The following is a 12,608-nucleotide window of genomic DNA, read 5'->3' as shown; positions in this document are numbered from 1 at the left end:
CAATGAAACCGAGCTGTGCATGCCAAAACCACAAATCCCTTTACCTTTTCTTTTGGGGGGGGGGGGTGACGACTGTTTGAACTCTGTTGATAATGCTTCCCACAAGCAAATAAGCCAAATCAATGGCTCTTTAAAATGCCATTTTTAACCATTTGACCTTCCGCATATCACTTTTTGTGTGTGTGTTTTTAAGGTACACAGACCTCCGGAACGAATTAAGTACTTAACCCGAGGTACCACTGTGTATGGTTCATTATCACATATATACAACCTGACCCTGCAATGGAAGGCTTCACAGCATCAACACCCCCAAAGGGTCTTGTTTAGCCCATAGCCACCGCCTTGGATTAGATACAAATGTAAAATCCTCCCCCCCCCCGTCTCCAGCTTTTCACGTTTTTCCTCCATTTTACATCACTGCCCTCCAATCTCTCTACTCTAAACTCTGGCTTTATCTGTTGAGGGATGGAGCCCCACCCATTTTCCTTCTCACACCGAGCTGCTTAATCCCTATTAATGGCTCATCACTCAGGTGATCACCTCATCAGTAAGGGAGCCTGGCTTATATTTGAACACTTGCTGGATCCTGGGGTTCAGGAAGCTAGTCTGGCTTGATTAACTTTTAACACTTGCTGGATCCAGGGATTAGAAGGGTCTGGACCCCAATTTAGCACTCCAAACTCATAACAATATGAACAGACCCCCAGCTTACACTAGATTTTCAATATTTTTTAATGGGAAAAAAATGACATCTTAGGTTAGAACAATGAAACACAAAACAATGCAACAGAGTATCATGAAAAAAGAACAACACTTTTCTCTATGTGTCTAGTTTTCTACTGCTGGGCTACATCGTTTAACCAATGTAACAATCATAGTTTCTTTCCTTCACACGGCTCCTGTTCATTAACACCTCTGTTATGAGGGTTCATAGTTAACCTACATTTGTGTTTGTAACTGGATAAGAAGCTGGCCTAACCTGCAGTGTACTCTGGGTAATCACCCCCTCTGCTCATGTCTTTCTGACCCTCCCTAGCAATTGCTGTGTGACAGGGGCCTTAATAATTAAATGACTGAAAATGCTGAGTCGCAATGATGATGATAATTAAATACATGAGCAATGGAAACATCCCTGAATGCAGATTTTACAACTTGAGAGCCGTGTCTCCAGAGAGAGGCTAACTCAGTCAAATATAGATACGTAAATTTGGGATGAGTAAAACTATAGCATGCCATGGGGCAAGCCTACCTATGTATCAACACCCCTCCTCGTTGCATCACATACATGCCCACTTCTGGTACCCAAAATCCTATAAAGAAGTTCAGATTTTAGCCTTGTTGGTCACTATTCCTATTTCTGGGTCCTGGGTCCAGCATATCCTTTTTCTTTCTTTTCTTTTTCTTTTTATTATTATTAAATATTTATTAGTTAACAAAAGTATGTGCAAAGTCTCTTTTTTCAAGTTACATTTTCTACAGGTCAGTTTCATTTGTTGACACTTTAGTGTTACATTAGGAAGGGAAAAAAGGGGGGGAGGTGGACCATGGTGGGTGGGGTTGGGGTCTGGTGGCGATGTTTCTCTTTTGCTTAATGTATGTGTGGGGGTTTGTGTTAAAACACCCACCCACCTCACTCACTCATGAAAACAAAGCTCACCACAGCCAATCACAAACAAGCAGCCACAGCCTAGGCCAACCCCAACCTCTCTCACCACCAAAGGAACACAAGCGAATAGCAAAGAGAACCTACACAAACGACTGTGTACTGTGTCCAGTTCTGGGCACCACAGTTCAAGAAGGACACTGACAAACTGGAACGTGTCCAGAGGAGGGCAACCAAAATGGTCAAAAGCCTGGAAACGATGCCTTATGAGGAACGGCTAAGGGAGCTGGGCATGTTTAGCCTGGAGAAGAGGAGGTTAAGGGGTGATATGATAGCCATGTTCAAATATATAAAAGGATGTCACGTAGAGGAGGGAGAAAGGTTGTTTTCTGCTGCTCCAGAGAAGTGGACATGGATCAATGGATCCAAACTACAAGAAGAAGATTCCACCTAAACATTAGGAAGAACTTCCTGACAGTAAGAGCTGTTCGACAGTGGAATTTGCTGCCAAGGAGTGTGGTGGAGTCTCCTTCTTTGGAGGTCTTTAAGCAGAGGCTTGACAACCATATGTCAGGAGTGCTCTGATGGTGTTTCCTGCTTGGCAGGGGGTTGGACTCAATGGCCCTTGTGGTCTCTTCCAACTCTATGATTCTATGATTCTATGACGCTGACACAAAAGTGTCACATCCTTATGCCCACACAGCTGCAGAAGTTGCTCTAGTCAGTGGTTGGATAGGTAAACTCTGCATTGATCACTATCTTCTTGGGAGCAGAGCTGGCCTAAGACATCTTGGTGTCTGAGGTAAGCCACAAAACGGCATCCCCATCCTCTCCAGGGATACCAACAACATAAGTGAAACTACAAACATGCCTGTTGATTACATATTTCTCTCTATCAGCTGCTCTCTATTGTTGAATTCAGGCCTTTCCAAAATAATGCAACTTTTTAAATTTAGCTTTTTAAATTCATATATCACTTAGTCAACAAATATACTGTAATACATATATTATCTCTACATCTCATTCATATTAGCTGTCTAATCAGAATAGCTATAGAGTAATGTTGATGTTTCTCTTTCTCTTTTGGAGTTTCAGTTTCTTAAGCTGAACTTTGTATCCACATTAGCTGAACATTTGCCTCAGTTGATCAGAAAGGGCTCTTAAAAGAACAGGCAACCATTTTGCAGTTTAGAAACAAAGCACAAAATTGTTGAAATAGTTTCATTTGGGCACTTTGTCCTCATTCATTCACATTTTTGACATTTTACTGTAGAATACCAACTTGAAAATCACAGATTCTAATATTATTTATTATTCATCTTTCTTTGTATTAGATGTTCTCTGGTGTTCAACTCAGGCCTCACAAGAATAATGTAGCATTTGGGAAAAAAGATGCAAGCCAGTAATCCAGCACTAGAAGTCAAGATGGAGAAGATCTCCACAGCCACCATGTATTTTCCTCTGGTGCTCAGGTAGGTTGGAATGAAGGAGATCCAAACACTGCAGAAGACCAGCATGCTGAAGGTGATGAACTTGGCTTCATTGAAGCTGTCAGGCAACTTCCTGGCTAAGAAGGCCACCGTGAAGCTGATAGTGGCCAGGAAGCCCATGTAGCCCAAAACACAATAGAACATGAGGACTGACCCTTCATTACACAAGAATATAATTTCTTCACTCATTGAGTGCATGTCCAAATCTGGGAAAGGGGGAAAAGTTGTCAGCCAAAGACCACAAAGCCCTACTTGAATTGTAGAGCAGGAGAGGACAATGGAATAAGACAGTTTTTTGCCTACCCACTTCCTGATTGTGGATCCTGGCTTGGTAGCCATGAATGCCAAAACCACTGATATGGTTTTGGCCAAGATGCTAGAGAGGGCCACAGAGAAGACAATGCCAAAACCTGTTTGTCGGAGTGGGCAGGTTGCCTCTTTAGGTGTTCCAATGAACATCAAAGAGCAGAGGAAACACAAGAGGAGGGACACAAGGAGAATGTAAGTGAGGCTTCTGTTGTTGGCTTTGACGATGGCAGTGTCCTGGTGTTTAATGAAGATGCCAAACACTAGAGCTGTGATCAGAGACAACAGTAGTGCCGAGAAAGTTGAAATAATGGCCAAAGTTTCATCAAAGCCAAGAAAGTTTGGTATTTTAGGAATGCAATTATCCTGGTCTTGGTTTGGATACTTATTTGCTGGGCAACTGATACAAGTTTCCATGTCTGAAAAGACAAATGTTTAGGAGAATTTGAAACTATGAAGAAAATTCTTAAGAATTTTTGTCATCAGGAGTTCACCTAGCTAATGTTCTTTACCAGGACAGCTTTCAAAGCTTCTAGCCCAAAGACATTTGCCTGAGATATATCAGAAATAAATCTCATGCATCAAATCTGGAATTTCTACATAGGGGACATCTCTATGTGTTAGTGGCCCTCCTCCTCCTTCTTAGAATCACAAGGTGCTCTGTAGTGAAAAGAGAGCAACATTACAGCTGAAATCTTGTGAGCCAAGAGAGATCCACTGAATGAGACATTCACTCTATCTCCAAACTGCCTAACTAACTCCAAACTAACTCCAAACCACCACTTCTATTCCATCATAATCTAGTAGAATTTGTATGTAAAATGCATTACATTCCTTTCTAAAAATGATGTCTTCAGGATGTATTAAAGATTACATTTCAAACAATGAGAACAATACAGACACCAAAATTGTAGCCCTTTCACCTCCAGAATTTTAACACCAACAAAATTTTAAGGATCTAAGAATTTGCTAAATAAATTGTGCAGTTTGGTCTATCTTAAGGTGACATTTCTCACCCTTTTCACTTGAGTACAACCCGCTGGGACATGGTTCACAATCATAGCAACAAAATTTACTTGTCTCCTTTTTTTTCTTCCCGTAACCAGGATGGCAGTTGTCATTACATACTGACAGGGGTGGCACCTATCCAAAAATATAAAAATAATTTATTTTTTTAAGAAAATGTCTGGGGGGACTTAATCTAACATCAGGGGGTCTATCAGCAAAAGGAGGACCTATAACATGAAACATGATCCGTATGTGCACAGGTGGCGCATGGAATAGGATAAAAAGCAGTTGTTAAGCATCATACGAGCCCAATAAGATTCGGGTAAACATAGTTGGCATAGCTAAACATACAACTTTATTAGAATTCAATAAACTGGCTATGCCAGTTGTAGGAACCACAGCTGTTTCCTTCAGGAATGTCACTTGGTGTCCTTATGACGCAAATCAAGGATTTGGGAATTGGAGGTACTATAGTATAAGTGTTCTGCTCCTACCTGCAGGGTTGTTATTAGAAAGTAATACTAGGAGGGTATTGCTTAGTTCCATGGCTTTTGGGCTGTGTTGGCCCACGAGGTTTCAGGTTCAGTCATCTTTGTGATTCAACATTTATTTGGAAGAGGGTCTATTTCCTAGGAATCTGGAGAACAGTGTCACCGAGGAGAAGCAGTGAAGGTGGTACACTGCTATTTGAAGGTTTTGTTGGACAAGATGGTGGCTGAATCCTTATAAGTCAAAAGTGCTTTGGGTGAGTGGTTTCTCTGTGTCAGATTTATGTGTAGGATCCCTTCTGGGAGGGATTGGAGTCACTGTGAAACAAGATGTTTGTATTCTGGAAGTACTTTGAGATTCCAGCTCATTACTAGGGTCTCAAGTGGCTTCTGTGGCTGGGGGCTGCTTATGCCCATCTTAGGGTTATACACTAGCTACAGCTATGCCTAGATGTATACCTGCTGCACATAGCATCATTCAAACTCCAGAAGATTATAATGTTCATTCTAAGCCCAAGCGATGCTGTAACAAGCTTAGTATTCTATGCGTAACAAGCTTACTATTATATGTTTACGGAAGCTTTTAATGTTTGATGGACTATTGTATTTTAATATTTGGTTGGAAGCCACCCAGAGTGGCTGGGGAAACCCAGCAGGATGGGTGGGATATAAATAAATCTATCATCATCATCATCATCAGATTCCACTAACTGGAGATCTGCCTCTAGGACTTCACAAACAAGAATGGCTGACAACTCTTTCTGGTAGCCACTGGTCATCCTTAATAGGAGATGTCTTCTGTGCATGCTGCTCATTTTGTATTGTGGTTCATTTGTTTATTTAGTGATAGACTTACAGTAATCCTTAAAGTATATTGCTTACTCTTTGGTGGCTTAGAAATATGCAATAAATAAAAAAGGAATATTCATACCATACAGAATATAATATAACACACCAAACAGAATGCAGTCAACATAAGCAGGACAACAAATGGGATGCCTTAAAGTAATGTGCAAGCATGTTCCTACAAGGAAAGCTAATTGTTCAAACAGAGATTATCTCCATTAACATACTATCCATCTAGACATGAATGTCTTCTTCTAAAGCCCACTTTTCTGTCCCAGTAAACTTCACATTTAATCAGGTGCTAAGTGAAAAAAAGTCTTCTTGCACCATATTTTATGGGATAACCATGAATGCTGACATTAGGTAAATTTATTTCCTCACCTGAGTCAAGCCCCTGTGCCATTCAATCTGTCCATCATTAATGGTGAGCTCTTTGCCTGCAGGGGCCTGAGGATCCAGCCTTCCCACTTTGACCCTGATGTAGGATCTATTTGGGAAAGTGATCAAATTTGTAATATCATAACCAGCTGCTAATTCTCCGTGTTCATTTAATGTAATTTCATCACCAACAGAGTTGTTGAATGAGATCTTCTGTAGGAATGAGTGGAGCTAGGTGGAAAGAGAATCAAAAGGTCTATAAATTATTATAATATTCTGATTAAGATTGTTGAATAGCTTTCCTAGATGCATTCAAGATCTTTATAATTAGAGGTTATAAAGTTTTAATTCAAAGTATAGTTTATGATAGCGTAGAATTGGCAGGACCATTCTTGTTTTCTGCAAATGAAGGCATTTATACCACACACACCACATATGGAGGAAAAGTTACATGCTGTCATGTTTAAAGACTTCTTTTATGCCCCTTTTCCATTTCACTTTTTAATCACTATTGTGTGATGTTATGTTCTTGAATAACTGGAACCAATCAGCACATATGAAAATCTTTGCAGTTGCTTCTCCATGCAAATTTCTCATGTCTAAGAGGAAGATGTTCTAAGGATCATATCTGGAGCGGACATGAGAACGGAAGATTTTAAAAAACTTAACAGTATTACAAAACCTCCCAATGATTTATGTTCTGCTTTTAGATTTGAGGAGGCCATTCAAAAGCCTCCATAAAAGAAACCAGGTAGGATATGTTGAAGCAAAATCTTTGTAAGCAGGTATTTCTGTCACTTCCTGCTAAATCAAATGACAGACACATCTTCCCAGCAAATAAATTTAAAAAATTATGCCTCACCTAAGCAAACTTGCTTGGGATGTCTGTTATGACCCACCCCATGGCGACTACGCACCCCAAAGCTACAAAAAGTGTCTTAAAGTGCCATTTGAAATATTGGAAAACACTATTTCCAATTCCTTCTCAGCTGCTGTTATTTATCAGCTATTCTGTCTTCAGGTAGCTGCTAGTCTGGTGCTTATAAAAGTCTCTCATCCAGAGTTGGTTCTGTATCATTTTAAGAAATATGCTAATTCCCATCTTTGATATTGTATCTATTAAAGTTTATTTCTGTAACTGAATATTTTTCATATTTTTTTTTGTAACTAAATACCAACTCACATAAAATATCAAGGCAGAGCATAATAGTGAACACTTTGTAAACCAAACTCTTTGTAACAGCAAACACTACCTTCCAAGGCTCTATATTCTGAGGAGATTGTCTGCCTGCAGCCTCCATTCTTCTGTGGTTGGATCCAGCCAAGTGACTATGTAAGGCATGTGCCAAAGCAGAGACAGCATTATAAACACTGTAGCTGTGGCTGGTCATGCTCATTTCAAAATATGACGCAGGAAGGCTCTCCAGCATTTCCTCTCCAGTACAAGGCTTAGCTTTCTTTGTTGACTTAGTAGAGTCTATAAGTGAACAACCAAATGTTTGTTCCCAGAAACCTGAGATAAAATCATCTCCCTCTTCCCAGGAAGGATTTACATGTTGCAGAAAATCTCGGAAGTCACGAACTTCCTTGGAATGAATTGCAAAAGAGATAGCACCATGGAACATTTGAATATTAACATCAATAACTTTCTGAAGTTCATATAAAATGAAATCAATCTGAGCTGTGGTTATCCATACTTTTTCTTCAGGTAAGTTCTTTTTGAACTGAGAAAATATGAACTCAGATAACTTCATTAACGTTAGAGTAGTTGACAACCATGTAATAGATGCACTGTCTCCATATACAACAACTGCATTTGCTTTGCTTGTGATGAAAGCTGGGGACAAAATCCTCGTATCACGGACCATCTCAAGTATTTTACCAGTGTAATGCACATGGTATTCAATTCTTTCTGTGAATGCTGAACAGATCCCATTCTTGAAAAGCATTGGTTCAATGGTATTCAAGAAATGCTCTCCAGCTTCATTTGCCGGAGTGATGAGCCCAACCCATTTCCATCCAAAATGCAAAAGCAACTGGATAATTCCTTGATACTGAAGAGCTTCTTCAGGCGCCATGTGGTAAAAGGAAGGGAACTTAATTTGATGATTTGTGGCTGCTTCAAATGAACCATATGAAATCTGAAAAAGAAAAAAGACAAGCATAAGGAACTGATGGAAGAATTAAAAGCAAACCTCTTTATCCCACACATCCCAAATTTAATGATTTTTTTGGGAAAATATCCACCTCCACTTACATAAAAAATACACAAGCAATCTTGCTCAATTTCCCATTTCATATGGAGAGCGATTCTAGTTAACATGTCCTGATCTTACATGATCCACTGATAATATGTTCCAAGGATATTATATGATCCCATCTGGATATCCCATTTATCAACCTGGCACTTTTGAATCAATCTTCCCTTACACGCATTAAGCACACTTCCTTTGTAATCTTGCCCCTCTTATGCACATTGTTGGAGACCCCTATGCTATAACATCAACAAACCCATACATTTCAGTCCCTTTCACTAGTCCCTGTTATACCACTCTTAATTTTTGAATCCATAGATTCCTATTGGAAAGAGAGCTGAAGAGTGAATTATAGTGTGAAATCTCAATTTTCTCTTCCCATAATGTTCCTACCTGTGGAATTTTGTAAAGACCCAAGATGTCTGCCATGCACAAGGTGACATCAGAGCTCAGTCCCCCAATGACTCCTATTACATTTTCCTGGTAGCCACATTTGTAGTTGGGGACAAAGGTATGTGAGTTAAACAGCAGATCCAGAGTGGTGCGGTAGGTCATCTTAGAGTTATGGTAGTTGTCATAGATGTGGAACCCAAGAGTGACATTGGGCAAGACCTTGGGATTCCCATTGATCTCATCAATCGCAAACACCAGGGCAAGGATGTGCTGGAAGAACTTTGATAACACGCTGTGAATAAAGTGGCATTATTACGTGAGGAAAGTAAATAGTGTACAAAATCTGAGAGATACAGCTTTCAGACTGTTAGAATATAAAAGGACTATATTCAAAGGCAGCAAAGTTAGTAATGAATTAAGTCTTATTGGAAAGATAGGTCTTGTTTTGTTCCTTTAGAATGTTTGGATTGCTCTTTAGTCCAAATCTGCTTTTTTTAATTCCTCAGAATTAAAAAGGGTCAGAAATTTTATTGATTTTCACTTCATCTTCTGCATTTCTGAAAATATTGTTCCTTCTCTCTATACAGTTTCATCTAGAAATATGTAGCCATATGAATGTGCTACGGTTTTTGTAATTATTGCTTTATCCGTTTGGCAGCAGCTTTCTCTGTAAATAAAAACTTGTAATAAATGATAATAAAGCTGATGACAGCTGCCATTTTCAATGCAAACTATCAGGTTTTCGAGAGAATAAAGATACAGCAATGGAGAGTTACACATATTGTACTGTAAATTTCTCTATGAAACAGATCAAACACATGTCAGGGAACATTAGCACACCAACCACATGGCAATGGCAGTGGCAAAGAGTGCTTACTTCTCTGCCACTATTGCACTGACAAACAGCAATATGGAAGAGCTTTTATGCGTAGTGAATGGGTATCTGTCACCTGGCCAAGTTAGCGTTTCTCTGACATCAGCCTGCTGTAACAATTTAGGGTGGCACTTTGGGGACAATATCACTCAGAGTCAGACAGTGTTTCATATCACAGCAGAGCAAGTCAAATGATATCTAGTGCACCCTCTGCTCCACCTTCTCCTCAGAAATGTGGGGTGTTGGCATCCAAAACGCATATGTAAAGGGTTAATTTCAAGAGCTGCAGAACTCTGTGATGTCATACACTTTGTGGCAGTTATGGCAGTTATGGCACTTAATTGAACAGTCTTAACAGTGAGAGCAGCAGCTATGAACTGTTGTGCTGCTTTCTGCCTCAGAGTTAGCTAAGTCTGTCACAGTTTAATCTAAGTTTTATCTATTTAAGTCTCAGCTACATGCTTTGTCTGTATTTAATCTGCAACTGCAAGTACACTGAGTAAAGGTTATTGGCTCTTTAAACTTTAAAAGAGAGAATTTTGTATAGTTTTTATAGGAGAAAAAAGAGTTCTAATTAAAGGATCAAACGAAGCAAAACCTCCCATCACTGTGGGGCATACCAGGAGAGGCGGTCCCGTAGGTACGAGGGTCCTAGGCCGTGAAGGGCTTTAAAGGTCAAAAGCAGCACCTTAAATCTGACCCTGTACTCCACTGGGAGCCAGTGCAGCTTGAAAAGCTTGAAATAGTGCACAAAATCTGAGCTTGAAAAGCACTGGGTGAATATGCTCCCATGGCAGAGACCTTGTGAGGAGCCTCGCTGCAGCATTCTGTACCCGCTGGAGTTTCTGGGACAGCTTCAAGGGCAGCCCCGCGTAGAGCGAGTCACAGTAGTCAAGCCTGAAGGTGACCGTCGCATGGATCACTGTGGCCAGGTCAGGGCGGGAAAAGTAAGGGACCAACTGCTTGATGCGGCGAAGGTGGAAAAATGTCGCCTTGGCTGTTGCTGTAACTTGTGCCTCCATGGAAAGGGAGGCATCAAGGATTACACCCAAACTCTTAACGGAAGGCAATGGCACTAATTGGGCCCCCGCAAGAGAAGGGAGTTGGTTCACCATCCCCATGCCATCCCGACCTAGCCATAGGACCTCTGTCTTCAAAGGATTTAGTTTCAATCGGCTCCCACGAAACCATCCAGCCACAGCTTCCAGGCATCTGGTCAGTGTGTTTGGGGCCGAGTCAGTGTGGCCATCCATCAGCAGATAGAGCTGAGTGTCATCAGCATATTGGTGACAGCCCAGCCCAAAGCTCTGGATAATCTGTTAAAAAGCATCGGGGAGAGAATTGCGCCCTGTGGCACTCCACACACCAAGGAGTGGCGCGACGACATTTCCCTCCCTAGTGCTACCCTCTGTCCCTGACCAGAGATAAAAGAGCACAACCAGTTACGGGCTATGCCCTGTATCCCCACGTCTGCGAGGCGGTGGTCCAGAAGATCATGATCGACCATGTCAAAGGTTGCTGACAAATCCAAAAGGATCAGCAGTCCTGACCCGCATCGATCCAGGGAATAGAAAAGCTTTTAAATGTTTAATGTAATATTATGGTTTTGTATATGTTGAAAGCCACCCAGAATGGCAACCCAATGAGTTGGGTGGGAAATAAATAGTAAAATTCTTCTTATTGAATGTTGTTGTTTAGTCGTTCAGTCGTGTCCGACTCTTCGTGACCCCATGGACCAGAGCACGCCAGGCCCTCCTGTCTTCTCTTATTGAACAGGGCGTCCCTATTTTCATCGAAGAAAGGTGGAAGGGAATGAGTCACTGAGTCCTTGAAAGAATGCTAATAGAAGAACAATTGGCCATTTAGCAAGGTTTAGTAAGAAACATCTTGAACACCAACATGTGTAAACACGTCTGCACTAGTCAAAGTTCATATGGGAGACTGGAAATCACATAGGTAATTTCTTCTTTTAAAAAGCCACTTCATTTATGAATAACTGAGTAACTAAGACCAACGTTATGGCTCATTTTGTTTTATCTTAGCAGCCAGTCGTTAGGCAAGTTCAAGGCATTCTCCATTACCTCTTGGGGGAGCAGATTGCATGGTTTAACTATGCAGTTTGTGAATAATAGGTTATTTTGCTTGTCTCAAATTTTTCCACATTTAGCTTCATTGGATTCCCCCAAGTTCTAGTACTAGGAAAGAGGAGAAAAAGTTTTCTTTATCCGCTTTCATCACACCATACATAATCTGGTACACCTATATAATGTCACCTCTTGCTCACCTTTCTCAGAACTAAAATGTTATAACCTTTTCTCATAGGCGAGTTGCTGTATCCCATGGTTTGTGTGTACAGATGTTTCTCATACAGTTTATCAAATAATTACAGGCTGTCAAATCAATGCAGTTCTAAAACTATTCAAAGTATGTTTCAGTCAAATATAAAAATGTGAAGAATGAAAAATAAAATATTAAAGACTATTTACTTACTGTGGGGGGTTGTCAATCAAGGCTTCAGAGGGGTGTTTATTGAATAAAACATTGGGGAAGACGTAGCGGATATGAGATGCTATGCCACCAATGACAGGGTCACCTGGCTCATACCACTCATGTGGAATAGGTACAGGATTAGTTGTGGTAAAATGAGCACTATGCACTTGACACACCATGTTGGGGAAGAGCAAGAGAAGCAGCAGCAGCAAGGTTCTACACATGGACTCTTCTTTGCCTCTCTACAATATCATCATCATTATCATCAGCAGCAGCCTGATTTGAACAGCATGGATTTGGAGGCAGCAGATTCTGCCAATTCAGTGCTTAAAGGGACATGCATGCATCTTATCATTAAACCCTGTCACAAAGACCTGCCTTGAATGGTAAATAAGATGAAGTGATTTGAAATTTTGCTGATATAATCACAGTGCCTGGCCTCTCTCTCCTGCATTATCCTAACTCGCTATGGAACAC

General features: G+C 40.6%; 1 long non-coding RNA gene across 2 annotated transcripts; it reads right to left on the bottom strand.

Annotated features, from left to right (window-relative positions):
• Positions 1–4,180: 4,180 nt before the first annotated feature.
• On the bottom strand, positions 4,181–9,619 carry LOC310663250. 2 transcript variants are annotated; one of them, XR_014504436.1, is made up of 4 exons: positions 8,768–9,619; positions 7,373–8,260; positions 6,123–6,350; positions 4,181–4,542 (listed from the first exon to the last, which is right to left on the bottom strand). It is a non-coding gene; the product is annotated as an uncharacterized lncRNA (long non-coding RNA). The 2 variants fall into 2 exon arrangements; XR_014504437.1 differs by having other exon boundaries at positions 4,184–4,542; positions 6,123–6,228; positions 8,768–9,156.
• Between the last annotated feature and the right edge of the window lie 2,989 nt (positions 9,620–12,608).

This window comes from Podarcis tiliguerta (genome assembly GCF_965153285.1).
Source record: "Podarcis tiliguerta genome assembly, chromosome: 13".
Classification (NCBI taxonomy): Eukaryota; Metazoa; Chordata; class Lepidosauria; order Squamata; family Lacertidae; genus Podarcis; species Podarcis tiliguerta.
The sequence above is the reverse complement of the archived record's forward strand: the minus strand, read 5'-3'. Positions and strand labels throughout refer to the sequence as shown.